This window comes from Tamandua tetradactyla, chromosome 16 (genome assembly GCF_023851605.1).
Source record: "Tamandua tetradactyla isolate mTamTet1 chromosome 16, mTamTet1.pri, whole genome shotgun sequence".
Taxonomy (NCBI): Eukaryota; Metazoa; Chordata; class Mammalia; order Pilosa; family Myrmecophagidae; genus Tamandua; species Tamandua tetradactyla.
Window position 1 is genome coordinate 52,299,388 of NC_135342.1, and position 20,218 is coordinate 52,319,605.

General features: G+C 39.1%; 1 protein-coding gene and 1 long non-coding RNA gene across 10 annotated transcripts in view; one reads left to right on the forward strand and one right to left on the reverse strand.

The window, feature by feature from the left end:
- CNOT1 (CCR4-NOT transcription complex subunit 1) overlaps window positions 1–10,072 on the reverse strand; it is a 160,827-nt gene extending 150,755 nt beyond the window's left edge. For 8 of the 9 annotated variants that reach the window (XM_077132598.1, XM_077132595.1, XM_077132599.1 and 5 more), the window contains exons 1-2: window positions 9,760–10,072; window positions 9,288–9,382 (exon numbers count right to left, since the gene is read on the reverse strand). The gene's annotated coding sequence lies outside the window, so the exon portion shown is untranslated. The remainder of the gene's footprint in view (window positions 1–9,287; window positions 9,383–9,759) is intronic. The other variant, XM_077132594.1, reaches the window with a different exon arrangement.
- LOC143659533 (uncharacterized) lies at window positions 9,650–12,573 on the forward strand. The gene is made up of 2 exons (XR_013163597.1): window positions 9,650–9,815; window positions 9,915–12,573. It is a non-coding gene; the product is annotated as an uncharacterized LOC143659533 (long non-coding RNA).
- Window positions 12,574–20,218: the final 7,645 nt, after the last annotated feature.

The following is a 20,218-nucleotide window of genomic DNA, read 5'->3' on the forward strand; positions in this document are numbered from 1 at the left end:
TATGTTATACTATACAATAAAAAACAAAACGAAAAAAATTCAAACAACAACAACAACAAACAGATGGCACCTCTAAAAGAGATCCAGAATAGATCTCTGGGAAATGTCCGCTGTAGTGGGCATCCTTTAAAATAGCCCCCGAAGATCCAACTCCTAGTATTTAGGTCCTCATGTAATCTCCTCCCCTTGAGGGCTGGTTGGACCTAATGACAGACTTAAAAATAGAGCAGGATCAAAATGATAGAAATGACTGTTTTCAAGATTAATTTACAAAAAAAAAAAAAGACTTCTGTCTTCTTTCCCTTTCTTGGAGTCTGTGCTCTGAGGGACGTAAGCTCCCATGTTGTGAGCAGCCCTGTGGAGTGGGAACACATGGCAAGGTACTAATGTTCTCCTGCAAGGACTTGAGGTTAGAAACAAGTGAGTGAGCATGGAAGATCTTCCCCCTGAAGTTCAGTCTGGAGATGACTGCAGCCTATGGATGCCTTAATTGCAGCTTTATGAGAGACCAAGAGTCAGAGCAACCAGCTGAGCTGTGGTTATGAAGTCACAAAGGGCAAGAAAGTTTAAGTTTGGGGATAATTTGTTATTCAACAACTAGCAACTAATACATCCTTATATTATGGAATGCATGAGGGAGACATTTAAAGGGGACTGTTTCCTTCAGTGTACAAGAAGGACAAAGAATTATAAACCATATAAACTGGCAATTAGATTACTAATGATGTTAAGAGAAAGAAATTCCCCACTGAAGTTGGGGAAAAGAGCTCAAACTGAAGTACAAAGAAATAAGGAAGTACAGGAAGACTAGGCCAAGTCCCTTCCTTCTGGGAAAAGGAAGACAAAAAGACAAAAGCCTAGCTCAACCCCACCCCCTACAAAACTTCTTAGACTGTTTCATCTACTGCTGATCTATCCTTGCCACCTCTTCAGCACATATGATACACTATAAAATGTAATCACACTGTCCATATGTTGTTGCATGTATTATTATTATCCCTTTGGTCAGTTCCCATGGACTTCAAGGTTTATTCTCTATGTCTTCCTTACCACCACTTCCAACTAACTAGCTTTAAGGGTACTGAAAACTCTCTCCAGAACTTTGTAGGTCCAATACCAAGCCAATACTCCATTTTCAGCTCCTTAAAGTACAAGCCGGCTAGACTTTAAGACAAACACAATGTAGTCAATGAAGTTTGGGAAATTTCTTCCACCTTGTACCATCTATTGGAGATGATGATAACTTTCCATAATTCCTAGACTGGTTTGTTTTTAAGGTCACCTTCAGTTAACAACCCTATTGCTTCCCCAACTAAAACCCTGCCCTTAATAATGGTAATGATGGTTTTCTGACCCACCCAGGTGACAAAGCTAGTAAATCACCCAAGACATACAATACATTACATATTGCTATACAGTACCCACACTAATACACACCTGAAGTTTGATGAAACAATACTTATCTTTATGAGTGATACATGCTGGTTTTCTACTATATCCCTTTTTAATACTGATGTGACTAAATTCATATTCTGTAATTTGAAAGACAGTATTTGAGACATTACTATTTTGTATGAATGGAAGATACATACAATTATTTCAAACTTAAGACACCAATTTTAACTGCAATAGCTATATATCACTAAGAAAGTTTAATTGACAACATTTTTCTAAGTCACCTCCCAATTTCAGAGATGTTAATATGTAGAGAATATCTTGGAATCAGCAAAATATGGTATTCCTTTTCCCCAAATAGTCTTCTTCATATGCACTACTATAAAATTAAAACAATTTTAAATAACTTGTAATTTATACCAACAAATCAATCTAAAGTAATAACCATAACAATTCTGAACCTCAAGAGGATATTCAGGGGGGTAAACTGGAGGACAACAGCTCCAAAAGCATTTTGAAATGTGGGTGGATGGGGGTTAGAGCTACTGGCATTTAAGAGGATTTAACAAACATCTTGCAAGGACAGTACCACCAATGAAGAACTGCCCTTCCCAAATGCCAATAGTGCCCTTGTTGAGAAAATGGCTGTTGCACCACCTTCTGCCCAAGATGCAAATACCTCACGATGGATGGAATTCCCATAAAGTGAACACAAAGCCAAGCACAATTTAAATCCACCAGATAATAAGAAATCGTGTATAGCTTATGTGAAACGGCTATCACAACTATCAGAGAGAACAGTATGATACCTACTGTGCATATTCAGCCAGCCAATTATTTGTTTAGGACTTATTCTGTAAATTCTAGGAATTCTTGGAATACCTCAATGAACAGACACACACTCCACATTCCCATTGGGTGAGGTAAATAACAGTAAGAAAATATGTCTATGTAATATTATTAAGAGATGCTAGGTAGCATAAAAAAAAGAAAAACAGCAAGGTAAAAGTGAACAGTGGGGGAAGGGGGGGGTTACAATTTTAAATAGAGTGGTCAGAGTGAGCCTTACTGAGAAGGTGGCATTTGAGCTGATTTTAAGCACTGAGGAATTTAACTGCACACTCATCTAGAAGAATGTTCTTTCTCAAAGAGTGGCTGGTATGCTTAAGGAAAAGCAAGAAGCAGGCCAGAGTAGCTAAAGCAAACTTGGTGAGGAGAAAGAGTAAAAGGACAGTTAGTTGAGTGAGGGGGAGGGAATAGACATGTGAAGGGGCTCAGGGCAGGGTCAGACCCTAAAGGTGATGAAAGGACTTTCTTTGGCTTTTACTAAGAAAAATGGAGAGTCAATGGATAGTTTTCAGCAGGAGGACATGATATGAGATTTAAAATATAAAATTCACTCCAAATGATAAATTCAGAATAAACAGCAGGGGAGGAAGGGTGGAGGCTTTGGTGGATACATGGTATACTTACCTCTCCATTATCCAAACTAAGAGCAAAAACACAGGTGTGCATGTCCTAAAACATGGACATTTCCAAATTATGTATTACTTGCCTTAGAAATGCTTAGTGTAAACAAATTTTTACATCCAGCTGGCAAGGGAAAAGGAAATACCCAAGGGTATGATGGTTGGCAGATAGTAAACCAGTTTGAAATAGAGTAAGTCCATGGTTGCCATTTTCCCAAAAGCCCACTGTTGAGACTAAAGCTCAAAAAAAGATTCCTGTCAACTCTTCGTTGACAATACACCACCTGGTCATCCAAGAGCTCAGATGGAAATGCAAAATGAGACGAATGTTGTTTTCATGCCTGCTAACACATCTGCAGCCCACAGACCAAGGTGCTGTTTCAATTTTCAAATCTTGCTATTTAAGAAATAAATTTCATAAGGCTGCTATAGACAGTGATTCCTCTGATAGATCTGGGCAAAGTAAATTAAAAATCTTCTGAATTCTCTGGAAAGGAATTGCCATTCCAGATGCCACTAAGAACATTTGTGATTCATAGAAGATCAAAATTCAACACTGAGGAGTTTGAAAGAAGTTGATTCCAACCCAAAACAACTTTGAGGAGTTCAAGACTTGAGTGGAGGAAATAACTGCAGATATGGTAGAAATACCAAGAGAATAAGAATTAGAAATGTAGCCTGAAGATGTCACAGAACTACTACAATCTCATGATAAAACGAACAGATGAGCAGCTGCTTCTTACGGATGAGCAAAGAAAATTGTTTCTTGAGATGGAAACTACCTCTGGTGAAGATGGTGTGAACATTACTGAAATGACAACAAAGAATTAGATTATTTCATAAGTTCTGTGGGTAAAATGCTATCAAAAGCATCACATGCTACGGAAAAATCTTTCATGAAATGAAGAGTCAATTGATGCGGCAACCATCAATGTTGCCTTATTTTAAGAAATTGTCACAGCAACTCAAAGCTTCAGCAACTACCACCCTGATCAGTCAGCAGCGATCAACATCAAGACAAGACCCTCTACCAGCAAAAAGACAAATCTTTTTGCAACTCGATGAAGGCTCAGATGATGGTTAGCATTTTTCAGTTATAACTACTTTCCATTAAGATATGTACATTGTGTTTTTTTAGACATAATGCTACTGCATGCTTAACAGACTACAATACAGTGTAAACAAAATGTTTATATGCACTGAGAAACCAAAAATTGTGTGTGACTAGTATTATTGCAGTAGTCAGACCTGGGATCAACAGAATGTTTGGAAGTATCTTCCCAGTGACATTTTAAAAAGCTATGAAGTATATAAAATTCATAAAGCTATTATGAGATACTAACAGTGATTGTGCTTCTTAAAGTTAAGTCCTTTATTTAAAAAAAAAAAACAGAACTAAACCAAGAGGAGATTTAACTCAAATATCTGTAGAATTCAATTTACAATGTTGAAGAACTTTTTCAAACTTAAGCCACTTCATCTCAGGAGGCCTCAGTAGAGGTGCAAGTTTATTACACTGAGGTAAAGTAATGAACACTTCTTCTAATTGTAACAGAAAAGACTGTTTCTTTGTCACACTAGAGTCTTAAATTTTCATACTAAAAGAGATGAGAAACTCTAATTTTGTGCCTTGTCCTCTAAAAATTGCTGGGGAAAAAATAGTATTTTTTTTTAGTCACAATTAAGAAAAGTTTCCAAAGAAAAGGCTTAGATTTTGGGAGTGGGGAGAAGAAGAGGGAGGAGAGGGGAGAAAAGACATGACCTCCTTAGGTAATTCAAGGAATCACCAACTTTTAAATAGCTTATATAGAAATATTAATAGTCATGATGTTCTAAAATTCAATCCATTAAAGGAAAGTAAGTTACTAAAATGTAAAATAAACCTCCAGGGATTTTAGATGCAAAATGACAAATTTTCTGTATTTCAAAAGGCAACTAACTGGAAAGAGCTCAAATGTCCATATATGAAAGGATAAAGAAATTGTGATACATACATACAATGGGCTATTCAGCCATAAAAAGGAATGAAGTACTAACACATGCTAGTATGGAACCTGATGAACATTATGCTAAGTGAGAAAAGGCCATATATTGTGTGACTTTACTTATATGAAATATGCAAAATTGTTAACTCCATAGGGAGCAGATCAATAGTTGCTGGTGACTGGGCAGAGGGTGGAAGGGGAAAAAACTGGTTAATGAGGAAAGGGTTTACCTTGGATAAGGGAAAGGTCTTGAAACTACCAGAGGTGGTAGTTACACAACACTGTTGAATGTATTAAACGTCACTAAACCGTTCACTTGAAAGTGTTCGATTTTATGTTAGGTAAATTATTTTTTTTAAAAAAAGGAAGTTGGATGATCACGTAATTTATCAAAAAAGTGAGAATACTCTATCAAATGCACAGGCCTTTCATTTCCGTATAGGGAACTCTAGTAATGTTATTATTATCAGCGGTACAGAAAGAACATTATAAAGAAAATCTGATCTAGTCTCTGCTTTGTCAGTAGTTGACCTTAAATGTGGGAAGTCACCTCACTTTCCTGGGCTTCAATTTCCTGTGTGCTAACTTTTAAAGTTTAATCACCTTAAAGATGTCAACAAAGTGCTCCATTAGCACAGTAGTAGCGCATCAGTCTCATAAAAACTAGAATTCAAAATATTTAACTCAGGGCAGGCCACGGTGGCTCATCAAGCAGAGTTCTTGCCTGCCATACCGGAGATCCGGGCTCTATTCTCAGTGCCTGCCAGTCCAAATAAAAAAATTTTTTAAATTTTAAAATGCCCCAAAATGACAGTCAATTTCCTAGAACAAACCAAAGTATACAAATGCCAAGTTCTATAACTCTACCAAAGTGTAGCAAACATAATGTTATTCAATTACAATTCAAGGCAATGTACATATATGTTTGAAGAAAGGAGAGACTCCTTGCCCACTATCAAATGAGACAGAAAACTCAGAAAGTAGTATATGGTACAGATAAGCGGAACTTTCAAAGTAGTCTTTAGGAAGCTAAGAAGAATGTGAGAAATGAATTTTTGTTTGGAATGACAAGGAAAAAGATGTACAAACAGAACATTTGAGTTTAGAATGATGAATAAATTTTCAGTAAACAAAAATGATGGGGACTTTCCAGGTGAAAGGGGCAAAGATGTATTTGGGGACTACTGTGCAGTAGTTTTTGGCTACAAAGCAAAAGAGTAATGTGGTGTTCGAAGTACATTTGAACAGAGAAATGGTATTTCCAAAGTTACTTAGGAAGCAAATCGGCAGTGATTTTAAAAATTAACAGTATTCCTAGAATCTTTTATAATTATAATGTACTCACATATTACTTAACATAATAAAGAAACTTAAATAACTGAAAATACTGAAGAACAGTTTAAAAGTTACAGCAAAAAAGGACCTGAAATCAGACAAAGGGATGTCTATTCTTATGACGGGTCTACATAAAATTTTAAAAGTTACAGTGCATTTTAAAATTAAGAACTGATTTAACTATCTGAAAGGGGAAATGTTGAAGCTTTTGATGTGAAACTTAAAAACATTACAATTGTGTATTTTAAAATATGCTTTCATTCCACTTTGTATTTCATATTATTAGTCCAACACCACACAATAACTCTTCTACATAGCTTAATGTCTCAGTCAACATTTTAGGAATTCCCTTCCAACAACTGTAACAAAATTATCCAAAACATTTTTCCTGGAGCTTTCCAGTCATTAAGAGCAAAGCTGCATTTCTTAAATCTTCACTCTAGACTCCCAAAGGCTGCATTTCCTTCAAATCTCAATGCAAACATCCAGTTTAAGTCTACACCTCTAATCACAGACCTCTCAAACGAAGCTTTTCAAGGACCAATTAAAATGTTTTATTGGTTTGTTACACTCCTGCAAATTAATGAATGAAAAATATATTAAACTATTGTGTAAAAGGTGCAAATGCTTTAAATCAATTTTAGCTTTAACATATGCTGTGAGCAAATGGAAAAAGAACTGCTAGGTTTTCCTATATATAAAATCCTTAGACAAGATTCAGTGGGATACCATTTTGAAACATCCCAGCAGGAAGTTCAGTTTGGTCAGAGGACTGTTTAAAAACTACTTTAAATATTTTTCTGTGGCTTAAAAGTTAGCTTTGTTCTTTCATAAGAGAATATATCAAATTCTCAAGATAACACATTTCAAAATGGCAGATTACTATTTTTGTTAATTCAAGAAACATAAATACTGTACAAAAAAAATCACCATCTTAAAATACATTCAATTAGAATTACTGTGGACCCATTCCCTTCTGTGGTGGCAATGGGTGCCAAAGATTTTTTACCTCATAGAATGATTTAAATAAAGAATCAAGTTCATAAATTTAAGCTCATTAACAAAAAAGCTTCTTGTAACTGAAACAGAATTTAACCAAAAACAGCACACTTGGAAAAGCAACATATAAGGAAATTTTAAGAAGTCTTTCTTTTTTAACAATTTTATTTACACACCATACAATCCACCCAAAGTGTACAAGCAATGGCTCTTAGTATAATCATAGAATTATGCATTCACCAGACATTAGTCTTTAAAGCACTTTTTGAAGAGAGTTTTGTTTTTAACAACTTAACGCAAAGGCAAGAGGATGTCACAGTACAGGTTAGGGAGACCAGGATTTAAACCTCCAGTAGAAATTTAGAGACCAGAAAGAAAAAAAACACTAAACCAGGCATCCATCCAACTGCCTTAGAAACCAAGGAAGAGTATTTCACTTCTGTTACACAATGTCACAAAACCTTGCCTTAAAAACTTCTAAGATCACAGACTTAGATAAGAAAGGCAAATATTTTCAGTTCATAATGTAATGGTCAAGTCTTTGTGCCTTGATTCTAGACTTGAATTTCCACTAAATGACTTGTGACCCTCTCTTGTTGAAATGGGACAAATTTTCCAACTTTCCGAACAAGTTTTATCCACATGCCACCATTTCAAAGTATCATCAATTCATTTTTCCCTTAGACAAGGTAACAATTTGCAGAGTCCTAAAACAAGACTATTTAAACTGTTACCATACACCTTATTAATATCTAAAATGCAGGACTGCCTATCTTTGGAAGAGAAGGAACCTCACACAAATCACTTTCCAACCTAAATACTTAACAAAAACAAATTTGTTCTTAATCTGTTTGACATACTTTCAGAATTTTTACTGCCTTTCTCATCATTTTTTTATCCATGTATCACTATCCCTATCGAACGTCTGAACGAGACGTTCAGAATCTCTTTCAAAAACAAATACTCAAACTCACTCAATTACGACTGTTAAAGAAATCCCCAAGTCGTCACAGACAATTGAATTGTAAGGAAATAGGCAGGGAAATAAAATATTGGTACAGAATGTTCAGGAAGAAAACAGACTTGAATTAAAGTCCTAAGAAATGTGACATCTGACCGAGTGACTTCAGGGGCAATAATTTACTTCTCTGTTAATAAAGTTTACTTTAAACACATTTTCAAACACACATTATCAACCAGTTGCGTGCGTGTTTCAACCAACAAAGCTTACGCCTCGTGGGGGTCACATCTGTTTGAGCACTGGAAAAGGATATTTCCAGTGTGTTCGGCCTTAAGTGACCCCTGCAAGATCTAAAGCAACTGTCTCACCAGCACTGAGGCCTGCAAGTGTTCAGCTCACTAGGGGGGACTCCCCATGGATGAAGACCGCTGCTAAGGGAGACACCGGGCGGGTAGGTGGGGGGTCGACGTCGGACAAAGTCTGACCGCACGGGCGCGCGAGTGGAAGTAAACCTGTGACCAGAAGTAATAAGGAAGTGCTCGCTCCCTCCCGCTCGCCCCTCCCACCTACAGACACCCGAAACATGGGGATTTGACAACGTGCTGGGGGCTAGGGGAAGACCGGCAGCACCCGGTACTTGGACAAGAACTGGGAGTCAGTAACAACTCCAAACACTGTCCCCCCTGCCCATGGAGTTAGGCCTCGGGGGCCAATGCCCACTACACCCATCTGAGAGCCTGGAGAGGAAGAAGCAGTTGCGGAAGGCTGGTGGAGTCCGAGATGGATGCAGCTCGAGCAAAGCGCGGCCCAGGCCGACCGAACAGTTGCCGCCACCGCCGCCCTCAGAACCTCCAGGCCCGGGCCGGGGGACCACTCCGGGTCGCAGCCCGCGCTCTGCCATCCGGTTGCCAGAGCTTTCGGGACGGCCGCTTCTTTTCACTACCTGAAGGTGCCGCGAGCGGTGGAGAGAGCCCGCCCTCCCTCGCCTGGCCAGTTTCCCGTCCCGGCTGCCCCTCGCTCCTCGAAGCTCTGGGAAACGCTTCCAATGGCCCTAGGACCACCCCCTGTGCGTTCACCCAAGCTCTCGCGTTCCGTAGCTGACATGGCCCGCCTATGGCGGCCCCTGACCCAAACCCACCTCACCTTAGGCAGCTCCGGCGGCGCTGGACACAGGAAACTCCTGGGTCCCCCGACTCCGGCTTTCCTCGACCCCTCTTCGGTTAACTCCGCTTGTTTCTCTACAAAATGGCGCCGGAGGTCGCGCGCTCACGTCGCGGCCTTTCCCCTCCCCGTTCCCATTTCACCATTCGTTGCCCGCCCGTGGAGGGATGGCCCGACCACCAGCCAATGATCATACCCAGCCCATAGTGCCCGCCCAATCACCGACAGGTGCCCGCGGATTTAAACCAATCAAGCCCCATCACTTGCAGAAGTCAAGGAAGAAACCAAGCTCCTGCTAGCAACTACCAATCCGGACTCCTACTTCTCGGGTTTTGACCAATTGCCGCTCACCAGTCCCCAGGGACTGGAGTTAGCGTTCTCGCGCCTGCGCGCGAAGCGAGGACCAATGGAGAGATACAAATAACTTCGATTTCAGGGTCCACGGACGTCCCACCTGCCCTCGAGGTCTTCGACCAATGGGACCTTGGCATTGCTTCCGAGAAACAATAAGTAAGGAAAGGTGGTCCACAGCCCCTCGCCACTCTACGCGGTAACAATTTTGAGTTCGGCATTAGACAGCATTCCTCCACTTTCCTTCCTTTTTCGTAGTGTCACAGTCCGGTCGACTACAGGACTTTCAAGCCTAAACATCCTCCTCCGATCCTGTCCCTTTCCTCGCCTTGTGGAGTAAGGCGAGGACCGCCAACAACCGGGAAGCAAGCCAGGTTAGGACTAGTGTGGTGGCGCTGTGCGCCCTGGGATGTGTAGTTTCCTCCGCCCCCCGTTCCTGACGCAAATCTAACGCGTCCACTTTCGTCACTGGCAGCGCCTGGGGAGAAGCAGTGCATACTGGGGAATGTAGTCTTCCAGGACCTTCACCTGGTCATAGGTTGTCCCGCTTCAGTCAAGGGAACTTCTTTCACCTAGATTTAGGGACGCCTTATGGAGAATTAGGAAGCTAAAGTTCTCTTCCTGATTTAAGCCCTAGAACCGCTATCAAAAAGGTCACTTCTATCCTTTTACACTGGGGAAAAAAGTCAAAGGGACAGTTCTTTTTCTACTGGTGATAAAAATTGACAAAATCTGTATAGATAGTATTTTGGCCCAGTTTATCAAACCTAAAAATGCACAGACCCGCTGACCCAGTAATTGATCCCATGTCTAGGGATTTATTCCCCAGTTTTATTCGTGTGCACAAAGATGATTGAAGAATTATTTATAAAGAGCAGAAAGATTGAAAACAATAGGGGAATGGTAAATAAATGTATTGTACTGCCATGTACTGGAACACAATGAAGTTGTTAAAAAGAAAGGTACAGCTATACTCTTTGAGACCAAAAAAATTAGTTTTATTTTGTCCAGAACCTAAGTTTTCTGTAGCACATAATCTAACTCAACCAGTCTGGATAGATCACTTAAACAACCCAAACACAGGAACCTCAGAATGGGAATGAAGGCCTGTAATTCTGTATAGCTTAATATAATGCCCAGATACATCCCAGAGTATATTGAGCGTATATTTAAAAAGTACTGGGAAAGTCCCTTGAGGGATTGGAGAGAAAATATGGAACTATTAAACTTTACCACCAAGGAAAACACTGATACTGTCCCAAACTGTCCCAAGTCAACAGACCAAGCCCTTGAGCTTGAGCCTTGCTCTTGTGAAGCTGATTTATACAGCAGAGAAGGTTAGCCTACCTATAGTTAGTTATACCTAAGAGTTACTTCCAGAGGATCCCTTTTGTTGCTCAGATGTGGCCTCTCTCTTTCTAAGCCCAACTCTGCAAGTGAAATTGTTACCCTCCCCACTATGTGGGATATGACATCCAGGGGTGAAAGTCTCCCTGGCAACGTGGGATATGACTCCCAGGAATAAGTCTAACCCTAGCACTATGGGATCGACAATGCCTTGCTGACCAAAAGGGGGAAAAGAATTGTAACAAATAAGGTATCAGTGGCTGAGAGAGTTCAGATAGAGGCAGAAGGCTACTCTGGAGGCCAAGCTTCAACTAGATATTGCTGTTTATCATGGTTTGCCAAACTCCAATCAAAACCATTTCTGCCAACCCTTAAGAATACCTAGGGATTTATCTGAGATTCTACAAAGGTTCCATGCACTGTGATTACTTTCCAGAAACCTACAACCTCCAGAAGGTTCCTAGGCTGGATAAGTCCTGAAATTCAGAGTGGCCAGCCTCTCCAGTGCATCGACTAGTTCCATTCCCCTATACCATATTATTGACAGCCCTTTCCAACATGAAAAAATTAGAATGGACATAGCCCAAGTACCCCTAAATATTGGGAGAAAGATCAAAGGAGAAGATGAAGTTATAACAGAGTCCAAGATAGGATTTAACAAATGAATATGATTGCTGAATCATTATATTGATATTTCTTTTAGTCTCCAGCATCTTGGAGCAGCCAGAAGGAAACACCTAGAATTGTGGAATTGTAACCCATACTGTGCTGGTTTGAAATGATGTCTGTACCCTAGAAAAGCCATGTTTTAATCCTAATCCCATTTTGTAACAGTAGCCGTTTCTTCTAATTTCTATTCAGTACTGTATGTTTGAAACTGCGATTAGATCATCCCCTGGGGGTGTGATTTAATCAAGAATGGTGGTTAAACTGGATTAGATAGAGGCATGTCTCCACTCATTTGGGTGGGTCTTGATTAGTTTGTGAAGTCCTACAAAAGAGGAAACACTTTGGAGAATGAAAGAGATTCAGAGCGATCAAAGCAGAACAACATAGCCACGAGAAGCAGAGTCCACCAGCCAGCGACCTTTGGAGATGAAGAAGGAAAATGCCTCCTGGGGAGCATTATGAGACAGGAAGCCAGGAGAAGAAGCTAGCAGGTGATGCTGTGTTGGCCATGTGCCCTTCCAGATGAGAGAGAAATCCTCACTGTGTTCACCATGTGCCTTCTCACTTGAGAGAGAGAGACCCTGAATTTCATCAGCCTTCTTGAACCAAGGTATCTTTCCCTGGATGCCTTTGATGGAACATTTCTACAGACTTGCTTTAACTGGGACATTCACTCGGCCTTAGAACTGTAAACTAGCAACTTATTAAATTCCCCTTGTTAAAAGCCATTCCATTTCTGGTATATTGCATTCCGGCAGCTAGCAAACTAGAGCACATACCAAACTCTGAAATCTGTTCTGTTACTAATGTGTGCACTGTGCTTTGAAATTTATGGGTTTTTTGATATATGTTATTTTTCACAATTAAAAAAACATTTTTTAATTAAAAAAAGGTAAACTTATAGCTAGTGATATGGAATGATTACCAAGATTTCTTGTTAAATTTAAAAAGTGAAGATTGGGTGGGAAAGGGAATGGTAATAAAATCAGTGTTACCATTTGTATGGAAGAAAATAACTATATATTCCTGTATTTACATAGAACTAAATATATTAAAAGGTTTAGAAAGCTACATTACCCAACGGATATCCCTTTATCCCTGGGGAAAGGAATGGTAATGAGGAATGGTAAAGGGAATGTTTGCTTTTTATCCTGTGTATTACTGTATTATTTAAACTTTTTACAAAAGAAAGTATTCATGTTGTATTTGTGTAATTTAAAAGAGGTAGAAATTGAGACTGATAGAGGTCAACTAAGATCAACTGTGTAATTCTACAACTCTTTCAGGTCTCAAACCTAGAGCTCCTGAAATAAAGATCGGCTGAGATAAAGTTGAGGTGCCTTTCCCCACTTCAGCCCATCCTTGAGAGGAAAATGATTTGCTATTTTAAATTTAGGCTGCTCCAGACCCTTGAGCCACAGCCAGCCCCTCTCCCAGAGCTGCACAAAGCCACTCTTGGGATTTCACCCTCCACAAGTGCACTGTGTATTCAGTCACAGGACCTACAGAATTCCCCCGATAGGCTGGAGATCAGAGTCCATCAAGTATGTGTCAAGAATTCTGGGTGCCAAATAAAATCAGAAGGAAAGATAGACAATAAAGACTGAGGTGGTATAATCTAGGAATGCCTAGAGTGTATAATGATAGTGACTAAATGTGCAAATTTAAAAATGTTTCTGCATGAGGAAGAACAAAGGAATGTCAGTAATGCAGGGTGTTGAAAATAGATGGTAATTAATATTTGAAAACTTTAACCTATGTGTGAGACAACCAAAAAATGTTTCTTTGGTACAAAATTTATAGTTTGACTCGCGCATTTCCTAATATAACTTATGTGGACAGCTTAATTGAACACCATATTACATGGAACCTTGCGTAGGGCATGAGATTTTGTAGGTTTGTCCAGATTGATGCCCAGATAAATCCCAGAGCGATTCGAACAGTGAATAGGGAAGTATTTGCTGAGTTCCCTAGGGGGAATGGTGAGAAAGGGGGAAAATTCAACTTCCCCCAGTGGAGAATTCTTGATATTCTCACAGGCAGTGGGGACAGCCGAAGCAATAGGACGAGCCTCCAATTTTGAGGTTTGTTCATATGAAACTTAATCCTGCAAAGAATAGGCTAAGCCTACTTAAAATTAGGCCTAAGAGTCACCCCCAGGAGAACCTCTTTTGTTGCTCAGATTTGGCCTCTCTTGGACCGACACAGCAAGCAAACTCACTGCCCCCCCACTATGTGGAACATGACTCCCAGGGGTGTGGACCTTCCTGGCAACGTGGGACAGAAACCCTAGAATGAGCTGAGACTCAGCATCAAGGGATTGAGAAAATCTTCTCTACCAAAAGGAGGAAGAGTGAAATGAGACAAAATAAAGTGTCAGTGGCTGAGAAATTCCAAACAGAGTTGAGAGGTTATCCTGGAGATTATTCTTACACATTAAATAGATATTACCTGTTTAGTTAAGGTGTAACAGAGAGGCTGCCTGAAAATGTAGAGCTGTGTTCCAGTAGCCATGTTTCTTGAAGATGGTTATATAATGATACAGCTTTCACAATGTGACTGTGTGATTGTGAAAACCTTGTGTCTGATGCTCCTTTTATCTACCTTGTCAACAGACAAGTAGAACATATGGAATGAAAATAAATAATAGGGGGAACAAATGTTAAAATAAATTTAGTTTGAAATGCTAGTGGTCAATGAAAGGGAGGGTTAAGAGGTATGGCATATATGAATTTTTTTCTGTTTTCTTTTCATTTCTTTTTCTGAATAGATGCAAATGTTCCAAGAAATGATGATGATGATGAATATGCAACTATGTGATGATATTGTGAATTACTGATTATATATGTAGAATGGAAGGTCAAAAGTTAAGAATGTTTGTGTTTGGTGCTTTTTGGTATTTAAAAACAAAAAGGATGTAATGGAGAGGCTGGAGGGAACTGCCTGAAAATGTGGAGCTGTGCTCTGGTAGCCATGTTTCATGAAGATAATTGTATGATGATATGGCTGTCACAGTGTGATTGTGTGGTTGTGAGAGCCTTGTGACTGATGCTCCTTTTGTCTACCTTATTGATGGACAAGTAAAACATATGGATTAAAAATAAATAAACAATGGGGGAACAAATGTTAAAATAAATTTAATAGATTGAAATACTGGTGATTGGTGAAGGGGAGGGGTAAGGGGGATGGTATGTATGAATTTTTTCTGTCCTCTTTTTATTGCTTTTTCTGAATTGATGCAGATGTTCTGAGAAATGATCATGATGATGAACATACAACTATGTGATGATAGTGTGGGTTATTGATTATATAATAAGAATGGAATGATCATATCAGAAGAATGTTTCTGTTTGTATGTGGTTATGTATCATAAATAAAAAATAAATTTAAAAAAAGAAAGGGAGGGGTAAGGGGTATGGTATGTATGAATTTTTTTCTGTTGTCTTTTTTTTTTTTTTTTTTTTTAAGAGAGAGGGAGGAAGGGAAGGAAAGACAGAGAAGGAAGGAAGGAAGGAAGAAAGGGAAACATTTTTAAACATTTTCTTGTTTTATTATATTTTGTTTGTTTGTTTGTTTTTTACATGGGCTGGGGCCGGGAATCGAACCTGGGTCCTCCGGCACGGCAGGCAAGCACTCTTGCCCGCTGAGCCACCGCGGCCCGCCCTCTGTTGTCTTTTTATTACTTTTTCTGAATTGATGCAAATGTTCTAAGAAATGATCATGGTGATGAATATGTAACTATGTGATGATATTGTGAATTACTGATTATATATGTAGAATGGAATGATCATGTATTAAGAATGTTTGTGTTTCTTTGTTGTCATTTTTTTAATTTTTAAAAATTAATTTTAAAAATTTAAAAAGAAAAGAAAAGAAAAGAATTCTGGGTGCCATCTATCCTTGCTAGAAAGCAGGAGACACTCAGAATGTTCATGAACTGAAAGGGTTAGTAAAGATCACTGGTACAACTCCTCATTTTACTGAAAGGCATAGTTGGAAATCATGCCTAGACAAACTATTTTACTGGAGACATTTACAAAGGATTCCCTGAATCACCTTATAACTCAGTAATTATGTGACCTATTATTTAGGTCACATAAAGTATTTAGAAAGTATTAGGTCTAAAAGTATTTAGAAACAGGGTATTACAGTCAGCTGTTAATTACCTCCCTGGCCTCTTTAACCCACCTTCGCCTTCCACTCCCTTCACTCCCAATTAACTGTGCACACAAAGCTCTGAAAGAATTCTAAAAACTCTTTCGTTGTTTCCCAAGATAACATGGAGAAGGAATTGTGAGTACTGGGAAACTCCTTATTTAACTGAATTAGTGGTAGGGGCAAAAAAAAAAAAAAAAAAGAAAAAGAAAAAGGAAAAAACAACCTAGAAACAAAGGACTTGCTTTGAGATCTGTGCAAATTATTATACAATGTTTGGAGCTGTTTGGAAAAGCAGTAAGCCGAAATACCTTACCACTGTTCCTATTATACCGTGTTCCTATTAGTAGTCACAGTTTTCAGACGAGGCAGTAGTAACTAGATATCATAGTAATTTAGACAACGTCTACCTTAGGATTCCTATCTTATCCAGAGTAGCCCATTAACAGTCTAACTCTAAATTCTGGTCTCCTTCCAGCCCATCACCACCATCTAGCTACCAATATTCTGTCTCCCTGAGCATCAGGCCTTGGCTGGCCTTTCGTGGGCTCGAGCTGAGGAGGGAGACCAAGGAGGCAAACTGCAAAAAACCTGCCACAAATTTCAGAAACCCAAGCCCTAAACCCGTCTATTCCACTGACTTTCTGTGTCACCTTGTAAAACACTTTCCCCGGGCCTCTCCATTATTACGAGAATGTTGGATAAGCATTGAGCAGCTCCCAAATCTCTTAGGAAACCAAAGACCCTGCTGGGAACCTGAAATTCATATGTACATGCATGTTTTTTTTTTTTAATCAGCCAACTTATTTCTTTATTGTTTTTAGAGTTGAAAGTAATACTATCCTCTGACCACATGCTAAGCACTTTGTATGCTTTATCTCATCCAAGCCTCAGGACCCTGTGAAATGGGGACTGTGTTATTTACTCCCATTTTATGGATGATAAAAGTGAGACTTAAAAAGATTAGGTCACCTGCCCAAAGTCACATACACTAATCAAAGGCAGAAGAAGGTTGGAACCCAAGGTAGGTCACATCTTGGCCACCATACTTGCAAAGTTATGTTCATATATCAACTTGGCTAGGTTATAGTGCCCCATTGTTTGGTCAAGCAAGCACTGACCTGATTGTTACTATGAGGGTATTTTGTGGGTTTAAATCCTTAGTCATTTGTTCATATCTATGGTTGATTACATCCACAATCAACTAAGGAGATTGCTTTCGCCAAAGAGAGAAGTCTCACCCAATCAGTTGAAGGACTCAAAGGGAGATCTGATGATTTCAGCAATCAGAAAGAATTTCTATCTCTACTTCATCCAGCCAGCATCTCCTAGGGAATTCATCGAAACCTTTACTGGAGTTCCCAACTTGCAGCCTGCCATATGGAATCTGGACTTGCCAATCCCCATGGTTGTATGAGCCAATTCCTCTAATAATTCTATTTGTAGTTGCATATACATATATATATATATATATATGCATATTTATGTGTGTGTTGTGTGTATCCTGTTGGTGTTTTTTCCCTGGAAAACCCTGCCTAATACAGTGCTCTAAATTCTGGTTGGAAACCTTTCCTGATTATAAGGTTGCACCTGTAATATTCAGTGACCCATTGATGACTATGTATTTTCCAAAACAGAAAATGAGGTGCATAATCTGACAGAGTATTATAAAGTTCTGAAAATACTTCTATGTGGTTGATTTTTGCCAGATGAGTTTACATTCAAATTCTTAAATTCTTTCCATTACAAGCAATTTTTTCCCAAGTCTATGTAGGATGCTCTGGCTTCTTTTTTTCTTTAAAGGGTTATTTCTCTTTCTGCCTCCTTGCATAAGATACAGGGAAGGAAAAGGGAAAGCCACACAGTAGCTCCTATGACTTATGGTTAGTTTAGAGTTATCTGGAAATGGATTCTTACAGAAAAATTAGGGCAGGTCTTTGAAATCTTCCTGGGCTCTAGAAAGATGAGCAGGCCTTGAGACTATTCACAATAGAATTCAGTTCTGGACAGGGTCTGTGACTCTGCTCCAATTTTTCTGTGCCCTTCCCAAGTGCAGACCTGATATGAGAAGTAATTGCCAGAAGACTGGACCATCCCACCAGAATAGGGGTCTGTCATCATCCTTTCCATCTGGGCACCTGCCTTGGCAGATGGCTGTCATTTTGTATTGCAGACACTTCTCTGGGCACTATCTCAGTCCCCCAACTCAACATCTTTTACCTAACACTCTTCTCTATTGTCATTTTAAGGAGTTTACAGAGGTAAATCTTCATGACATATCCTGAATTGGAAGTAGCATCATTGGGCAGTAAAGGAAGGAACAGGTTGAAAATTGTCCCTCAAAATCCTTTTTATCATTCAACATCTCCCTCTGTGGGTTATAAATCAATCAGACATTTCAATCTCTTCCACATACAGTATAGAGCCTTAGGAGTCTGAGAAAAGGGAGTCTCTGCCTTTAAGACGTTGATAATTTTTCTTTAGAGAAGAAAAAGACAGATCAAGTAATATTAGCCAGCAATTCAAGGCTGTATGTTATCTATAGAATGAATGTGTCAAAATCTCAATGTTGGAAGATGATCCAGGAGAAATACTTTTTACAGAACTCTTTTAAGAAATGTAGTTTAAAATGGATTAAAAATAAATAAATAATAGGGGGAACAAATGTCTAGAATAAGTTTAGTAGATTGAAATGCTGGTGATAGGTGAAGGGGAGGGGTAAGGGGTATAGTATGTATGAATTTTTTCCTGTCTTCTTTTTATTGCTTTTTCTGAATTGATGCAGATATTCTAAGAAATGATCATGATGATGAATATACAACTATGTGATGATAGTGTGAGTTATTGATTATATAACAAGAACAGAATGATCATATGATAAGAATGTTTGTGTTTGTATGTGGTTATGTATCATAAATAAAAAATAAATTAATTGAAAAAAAAAAAGAAATGTAGTTTAAAATAATACCCCCTCCCTGCACCCAAAAATGGTGGAGTGAATGGTCAACCCTACAGGCCTGAAAAGATTTTCAAAATCAGGAGTCTTTGAATTCTCAGAGGGTCTCAAAAGTACTCTTATGGTTCTGTGAAGAGCTTTCAGTATTTCAATAAAGCATAACAAAATCAAATATCCTTCCCTTCCCAAAAGCTATAGCAGGTATCATTTAATAAATTCATCATCTCTGGTAGGCAAAAAGTCTTCCAAAATTTGGAGCCCATAGGGAAAATAATAATCACACATGTCTGAAGCAAAATGTTGGTAAATTTGTGTTGAGGCCCATTCCAGTTCAAAGTCTGGGCCTAATTAGCCTCATTTACTACCTTGAGGACACAGGGATATGCCCATATTTGTCTTAGTAGCCCTGGAGCACTTGGTATGTTTTAGAGTAGTAAATGATGGTGAAAGAAGGAATAGGGCAAGCTCCAAATCCAAATAAATAAATAAAGCATTTTGTTAAATTTATATTTTGGAGTATTTAATATTCAGTAATAGGACTAGGCCTGGTGTTTGGGACATAGTAGATGTTTGGTAACTATTTTAATGAATGAATGCCTCTTTAAGAGACCTGATTCTAGGGAAATATTTCCTCTTAATAGGCCATAGATCATATAGAATATCCAATCCTGCTATCTTAATGTGGGCAATAGGCAAATAGACAAATCTGGTTTTTAAAAAAGTGAGGGTGATAGGAGTATGGCCAAGTGGTTTTCAAAGTTTCTTTTAAATGAGAAATCCTCTCAAAGTGAAATTTGTCTTAAAGTTTATTCTTTCCAAAGCACGGTTAAGAATTTGATGCCTCCCACCAACTCTGGGAATAAGAAAAGGAGCCTGGCATGTGGTTCGACCATTTTGCAGAGAGGAGAAAAAAGACTCAAATTGCTTAGTGACTCCATCAAGGTCACAAAGCAAGTTAGGGGCAAAACCCTAAATGAAGTCTGAAGCTCCTAGAGACTTACAGGAATCTGCTACTGCTCATCTCCTCCTCACAGAGACTTTTTTTTACTTTCTCCCTTGCCAACTCTCAGAGTCCACCATCTTGGTGATAGCAGATTAGAGCATCTGGGGAAGGGGTTTGGGGAAAGGGGTATACCACAAGAGAAGCAGATAAGATGGGAGGGGATGGGAGACTCCAGCCTTCCTCTGGAAAGCCGTATCAGCAGCTGAGGAAGTTCACAAGAAAGAGGTGTTCTTCAGGGAGCTCGCAAACGTCTTCAGAGCCTGAGCAGATTGATATTAGGGCACCATGTGCCCCGAATCCTATGTGGAAGAGAGAGAAACCAAATAACTGATAATCTTGACCACAGATTTCTCTAGAGCAGTGGTTCTCTATGTGTGGTTCCCTGACCAGCAGAATCAACATCGTCTGGGAGCTTGTTATAAATAAAAATTA